The following is an 8,130-nucleotide window of genomic DNA, read 5'->3' as shown; positions in this document are numbered from 1 at the left end:
GTGTGTGTGTGTGTGTGTGTGTGTGTGTGTGTGTGTGTGTGTGTGTGTGTGTGTGTGTGTGTGTGTGTGTGTGTGTGTGTGTGTGTGTGTGTGTGTGTGTGTGTGTGTGTGTGTGTGTGTGTGTGTGTGTGTGTGTTTTTTTACCTACCTAGTTGTAGTTTACATGAAAGGAGTAATGCTAGTGGAATACTGTTTCCTACTCTCCAGTTTATCATACCTAGTCTCAAATTCATGTACTACTCCAACTTGGTTTATATCCTTAATTTCTAATTACCATATTTAGATTTTAATTCAAGTATTGCTCCAAACTGGGCAATATCACCTAAGCTATTCCAAGTATTTACGGTGGGGCAATGTTACTAGCGGGGTCCCCCAGGGCTCGGTTTTGGGTCCCTTGTTGTTCATTATGTATATAAACGACTTAGACGATGGGTTAAATAGTGATGTTAGTAAGTTTGCGGACGACACTAAAATAGGACGCCTAATTAGGTCAGGAGAAGACGCCCAGATTCTGCAGGATGATCTTAATAAACTGTTAACATGGTCGGTGAAATGGCAAATGAACTTCAATATCTCTAAGTGTAGCGTGTTAAACGTAGGGCTACACAACCCCGAAAATAGATACAACTTAGATAACACGTTTTTAGAAAAATCTGAGTGCGAGAGGGACTTGGGAGTTCTGGTGAGTCCGGACCTTAAAACCAGGAAGCAGTGCATTAGCGCCAGAAATAAAGCAAACAGCGCATTAGGCTTCATTGCTAGGACGGTAACGAATAGAAGTGCAGAGGTAATTATTAAACTCTATCTAGCGATAGTTAAACCCATCCTTGACTATGCGGTACAGTTTTGGTCTCCGTCCTACAGAATGGACATAAATTCACTAGAATCAGTACAGAGAAGAATGACCAAAATGATACATGGACTCGGAAATTTGCCTTACGAAGAGAGGCTTAGGCACCTAAACTTACACTCTCTGGAAAGACGCAGAGTGCGGGGTGATCTAATAGAAGTGTTCAAGTGGATCAAAGGCTATAACAAGGGTGATGCAAACAAGGTCATCATAATAAAACAACAGGGCAGGACTCGCAGTAATGGGTATAAACTGGACAAATTTAGATTTAAGAAGGAAATAGGCAAGAATTGGTTTACAAATAGGGTGGTCGATGAATGGAATAAACTTAGTAACCATGTAGTAAGCGCTGAAACCATCAGTTGTTTTAAAAAACGATTAGACAACTTTATGGATGGGGATGACAGGTGGTGATGGATACGGAGCTGCCTAGTGTAGGCCTTATGGTCTTTTGCAGTCTCCTTTATTTCTTATGTTCTTATGTAAGTAATCTTTTTCTCATCAAGCTTTCAAACTCGGTAGACCCAGTGATTTTAGTCTCTCCTCATATGGTTTATCTGTCAGACTGGGGACCATTTTGGTTGCTACCCTTTGTATTCTCTCGATCTTCTTTATATCCTTCACTCAGTCTGGGAATCATACCACTGACACATATTCTGTTTTTGGACGGGCCAAGGTTTCTGAGTTATTTATTCATCTCTTTATCCATATAGTGAGAAGCCACTTTATGAGTAATCTTCTGCAGCAGCCATGCGTCTCTCCCATAATCCTGCTGATGTCTGTCAGGTGACATGTTGTCTTTTATCAACACTCCCACCTTCCAAAGAATAATTGAAAGGTGTTCTTTTGTGGTTGTTGTCCATATCCATAACTTTGCATTTTTGGTATTGAAATTAATTTTCCATTCATGGTTCCTTGCAAAAATAGTGTCTAGATCTTTTTGCATTAGACTGCAGCCCTGTTTGTTTTTTATCCTTACGATTTTACATAATCACAAACATGTTGATATTGTTTGTTGTAACTTCCATCTTGTCATTGACATAGATATGAAACTTTATTGGCGCAAGCAATGAACCTTGTGGAACTCCACTGGTTGCTGCTCTCCATTTTCATATATTATTCTTTATTATTCATTACTACTCTCTTCACGTATCTTTCCTTAAAAAAAAGACCATGTTATCATCCATCTTGTTCCACAAAGCCACATATCTCTGGAAAGCTTTACTTCCGAGAAGCTTTTAGTCAATCTTGCCTTTTCATTTTTTTTTTGCTTTAACCTCGTGTTGATCTTTCGCCCCTTACCAGCAGGTCCTCTCTATTTTTCTATATATTTTCTCGTCTAAATATCATTATTATATAACCTCATCCTTTGCTCTTCCAATGTAGGAAGTCCCAGTTTTCTCACTCTTTCTTCATGTATCTTATCATCTAATTTTGGGATAATCTTGGTTGTGGCCCTTTATATTCTCTCTCTTTAAGCTCATCTTTTCGCCACTAGCTACCTTAACATCGTCCCAGACTATTATCGTCAGTGTGCTACGAGATTTCTCAACGTATTGCAGCAGTAATTCCAGCAGTACCTTTATTGTGCACGTGGATGTTGTCAGATGAGTATTGTGTTTCTGAGTCCATGTGGGACTAAAGTTGGCGTGTTGCTGTTATTCGCCATATTGTGTGTATATTGCCGCTAATATATATTATGGTCACCCCTTTCTTAGAACTTGTGTTTTCTATCGTTCTTCGTATTCTATGCCGAGGCTAATTTCACTTATATCATTCCATGCTTTTATAGATGTTTGTGAGCCAAATTCTCGGGTGAGGTTCCTACTTATTCTGCATCTGTATTTATTCAACAATGTGAGGATAGTATAATCAATACTAACGTCAGAATAGGGTCAGATAAAATTTCTTTTGTAAGGTCTCAACTTGTACCTAACTCACTAGCCTCTGAGATGATGTCAGCTTCATGCGTCAACCTTATGATTACGCCACCTTCAGGGTGAATTTTCATAGTAAAAACAATGTAGTTACTGATGCTTTGAGTAGGTTACCAATTGATGATTGTATCAATTCAGGTATACCAGCAGAATATGTGAAACTTATAGAAAATTTTCAATGCTTTTAACTTTTCTTTTGAAACTGCAGAAAAGGAGAAAGGAAGATCCTGTACTGAGTAAATTAATTTCTCTTGTAAAATTTGGATGGACTAACAATGCAGATGTTTGTAGAGAATATTCTCATGTTAAAATGATTTATAATAGTGTTGTTCTATTTAGAAATAGAGTTATTGAACCATCTGCCTTAAGAGCTAAAGTGTTAGAGCTACTGCATTCCAGTCATAATCATAATGGAATTGTGGCAATGAAAGCCGAAGCTAGAGAAAACATTTGGTGGCCCAGACTTTCTGATGATATTGAAGAGCTTACAAAAAGTTGTAATGAATGTAGTGTTAGAAATAATCAAGCTTCTTGAAGCAAATTAATGTGGAATTTTGCTAGTAAGCCTTGGAGTAGGATTCACATTGATTATTGTGGACCAATAGCAAATAAGTATTTTTTTTTTTTTTATCTTAGTAAATTCTTATTCCAAGTTTATTGATGTTCAATATACTTCAAGCATGACAAGTGTTAATACTATGGAATTGTTAAGGAAAAGCTTTGCTAATTTTGGTATTCCTGATGTAATTGTTTCTTATAATGCTGCCTATTTTGTTTCTGCTGATATAAAAGATTTTTATGAAAGGAATGGAATAAAACTGATCAATCCAGCTCCATTTCACCCTGCATCCAATGGATTAGCTGAGAGATATGTTAAAAGTTTAACAGGGAATGCTAAAATATCACAGTGGATCAATTAGCACAAGAGTTTGTAGGTTTCTGTATAACATCAGGAGAACCATTCATTTAGGTACAAAAGAAAGCCCTACAGAAATGGTGTTTCACAGAAAATTTAAATCTCCTCTGGACACATGTAAAACGACTAAAACAAAGGAGGAAGATAACACGCTAGTTAACAAGAAAAATGCTCTTGATTGTGTAGAAAGCAGATTCGAATTTGGGCAAGCAGTTTTTGAAAAAAAAAAAAAAAAAAAAAAAAAAAAAAAAATTCTAGAGGTGAACATTGGTTACCAGGCATTATTATTGAGGTTACAGGTGCCAGAAATTATGTTGTAAAAGTGTTCACCGAAAGTGGAAAATTAATTTGGCGTAGACATTGTGATGAATTGAATGCTAAGTATAATACTATTGAAAATGAAAATTCACCAGTTTCTGCATCTTCTCTGTTTAATTGTCAAGTTGAAAATTCATTTATTAAACCAAATACTAGCAGTAATGTTGGAAACAGTGAAAATGTAAATGACTGTGTTAACAGTGATACTATTTCACAACCTGCAGATGCCACTGAAGGGCTTCCTAATCATAATATTGACAAACCTATTAATGAACCTTATGTTCCTACTGAGCCACTATTGAGAGGATCAAATAGGTCAGTGAAATCTAGTAAAAGATTAATTGAACCCATGTAAGCTTTTTATTTTGTATAAACCAAACAAAATAAGAGGGAAGGAATATGTAGTGTATTCAGATTAAAACAATGTTTAGGTTAATGGCGATATGCGCCTTTTGCTTTTTGTTTTGTTGATGTTTTTCGCGCGCTTGTCAGAGCGCCATGATGTAAACATAGTGCCCAATATGCGGTGTTACAGTAAGCCGACGTTTCCTTCTACCTTGAATGAGGACCTATAGCTACAAAGAAACTGCTTGGCACGACAGGAACAACTAATACTTAATAACATCCCAGATGTTGACATCAATAAATGTTACTTCCATTTCTCACAGTTTCCCTGGAGATGGGTTCAAAACAACGACCATGTGGTTTTGTACAAGGAAAATGGTGAATTTCGGACTTTTGTAAAATATGCAGCTACCCTTGCTTACTTCCCACCAGAAAATGTCAGATTTGCCTGGAGCACCCTTCGTCTGAACCATGCAGATGAGTCAGAAGCAGCCTCGGCCTTCGCTACATATATTGCAGGGACCTGGATGAGGGAGTTTGCTGTTTCCATGGAGAGGTTTTCTGGCTCTCCCTCACCCCCCCCCCCCCGCTAACTGACCTTATAGTATTCGTTTTACCTTGGTCAGGGGCACAAGCAGGAAGGCGGGGAAAGTGCACAAACTGATCAGAAGCCAATTGAGCCTCCCACAAGCGCAGCTTAACCTTGAAGGCAGTGATGTGCGCGTACATGTTTGCCACAAGAATATTTTTTCCTTGCAGCATCATGTTGAGGGCGTTCAGGTGCGCTGTGATGTCCGTGAGCAGGGCCAGGTGAGCTAGCCACAGCGGATCAGAGAATTGATTAGCGTGGGGAAGGTTCTTCTGACGTAGGAAGGTGGCAATCTCCTGCTGTAGGTCGTACAAACAAAACAGCATGACCCCACGACTCAGCCAGCGTACCTCACAGAAGTAGAGCAGGTCGTTGTAGTGCACATTCACTTCGTCCATCAGTACATGGAACTGACGGTGGTTAAGGCTGCGGGAGAGGATGTAGTTGACGGCCTTCACCACAACAGACATGACATCAACGAGGTTGAAATAACAGGGACTCTTGGTGGATGATGCAGTGCATCATTTTAATGGGCTGAGTGTATCCGGCGGCTTCAAAGTGGTGTACTAGCAGCGAAGCGGCGCCCTTCTTTTCCTCAACCATCGCCGGGGCACCGTCAGTCGTCACGCACACAAGACGGGAGAGGTCCAGGGAGTGCTGATTAACACACTGAAGCACGGCGTCGCAGTTGTCTTGCCCAGTGGTGGCGCCGCGCAGCGGAACAAGCTGGAAGAATTCCTCACACACCTGGAGGTCAACGGTGACGCCGCAGACAAAACGGCCAGCTGGGCTGTGTCCTTTGTGTCGGTGCTCTCATCCAGAGCGAGGGAAAAGTCGACGAAGTTCGAGCTGCGTGTTTTGAGTGAGTCGTGCACGTTGTCCGACATATCCTCGATGCGACGACGAACGGTGCGGGACGAGAGGCTCACGCTCTCAAAGCCAGAACGCTGCTCTGGACAAACGGACTAAACCACAGCGAGGAGGCATTCCTTGATGAAGTGCCCATCCGAGAATGGCTTCATTCGACGAGCAGGGATGCGGGAGACTTCATAACTAGCGCGCGTCACCTTTTCGGCCTCAGCATTCTGCTTGCGGAAGAGCGAAGTTTGTTTCAGCAGGTTGCCTGGTAGTCAAACGATGGCGTCCTTCCTCTCGACGGCAGACATCAACGCAAAGTTTGACGATCGGTGCTCTGTCTCCCAGTGGCGGCGCATGTTGCACTCTTTTAGGACAGCCATAGTCTCCAAGCATATGAGGCACTGGGCATGTCCAAAGCGCTCGATGAAGAAATACTTCTCCCACTCAGGGTTGAAGGTCCGATGCTCGAGGTCTACTTTCCTCTTCTTAACACACTGGGTCGCAGACATGATGAGCTGAAAAGGAAGAAAATGAGGTATATCAACAATGAATAAGTGAAATAATGGTGCATTGATTGTAAGTGTACGTCATCTAATTTAAATATGATTAATTAGTAGCTACACCATTTCAGTAGTTGTAACTGATTTTTTATAAGAAATAACTGTATTTGATCTGTACTGACCAAAAAGCTGATGTACCTTGACGGACACTGACCGCTGGCGTCTGGCTGCTCTGGCAGTTGCAGGATCATAGACCGTGCAGTGAGGGGCAGAGTTGCCAAAGTAGTATTTGCCAGCGAATGTTGTTTGGCAGATTTTAATTACATGATTGTCCGACCTGAACGATAAGCTGAAGACACCGTCCAATATATCACACAGAAGGTTTGTGAAAATTTGAAAATTTGACAAATGACGGCTTGAACTGGATTTGAAGCTTGGATTCGATAATACACGGTTGACGAGTGATGGATATGACGGTTGACTTTGAACTCGATTTGAAGAATGAAATTTGACGATAGCTGACGACAGAATATTCTCAAGAACGATAATGTTGAAAGTTGACTTTATGAACCCAATATTTCCAACAACTGCCGAGTGTTTTTTTTTTTTTTCGAACCTTCGATCTCTTTCAGTGAAGCCAATTTGATATGTCAGACAAGACAATCGTGCTTATAAATAAAGTTATTTCGTTGACTGTATTTCATTTAACATTCAAATTCTAACATTTCATATTCAAATACATTTATGTTTCCAATTTTGAAAATCTCCATTGAAATTGAGCAGAATTTAGTGCAAACTCTGGCTTTTCTATTACTTTACTAATCTGATCTAGCTTAAATTTCTACATACTACTACTACTCCATATTATTACTGTTTTCATAAGTGTTTTATTTTCGCACTACTACTACTACTATTACTGTTTTCATAAGTGTTTTATTTTCGCACTACTACTACTGCTATTACTACTACTACTGCTACTACTACTACTACAACTACTACTACTTTTACTAACGAAATATAAAGTAATTCAATAATTAAATTTATTTATTTGAAAACATTATATTTATTGGAAAATTTTCTCTCCTTTTGTTGGTAGTTGCGCTGGCCGGATTGCAATAATAATGCCTAGCAGGGTGGCGGGCCGGACGCTAGGCCTTCGCGGGCCGGAGGTTGCCCACCCCTGAAGTAGCCCAATCAACTGGCTATAAAAAGTTTTTTTTTTTTTTTTATACAAAACTGGCAACCCTGGCAGCAATCTTTTGGGGGGTAACTCGGGGTATAAAACCGGCCTTTAGGACGCAATTAAGGCGATTCTGGTGTACGAAACGAAGTATGAGGAGGTGAAGTTGTACATCGACAATTAGACAGGTGCTATTTAGTACGTATTCAGACGTATAGGAATGGCAATTTCGAACTGCCAATTTTCGTAATAAATGCGCAATACAAAATGTGGCCGGGCAATAATGGTGTGATGGATACTTACTAACACATTTACCAAAACAATAAGAAATACCACAATCACCTATCCTCCGTGAAATTATATAAAAAAGGTACCGAAAAAACAATATACCACATAACAAAGTTATAAATATTTACCAAAAAATCCACAAAACCTATTTATAAACACGTTTTCTGTAAGTGTCAGACTATTATGGGCGACCGTGCATTGACTTGAAACATAAATGTAAAATTCCTTTAATCTGAAATTCTAACGAAGCTTCCACGAAAAAAAATACGACGGACGTTCTCGTTCAACCAGCTTGAGGAGCAAAAAATAAAATCTACGGATTTTCTACAAAACTTTCGCAGACATATCT

The sequence above is a fragment of the Oratosquilla oratoria genome, chromosome 25, assembly GCF_046742065.1.
Source record: "Oratosquilla oratoria isolate Oo_2021 chromosome 25, ASM4674206v1, whole genome shotgun sequence".
NCBI lineage: Eukaryota > Metazoa > Arthropoda > Malacostraca > Stomatopoda > Squillidae > Oratosquilla > Oratosquilla oratoria.
This window is presented reverse-complemented; position numbering follows the sequence as displayed.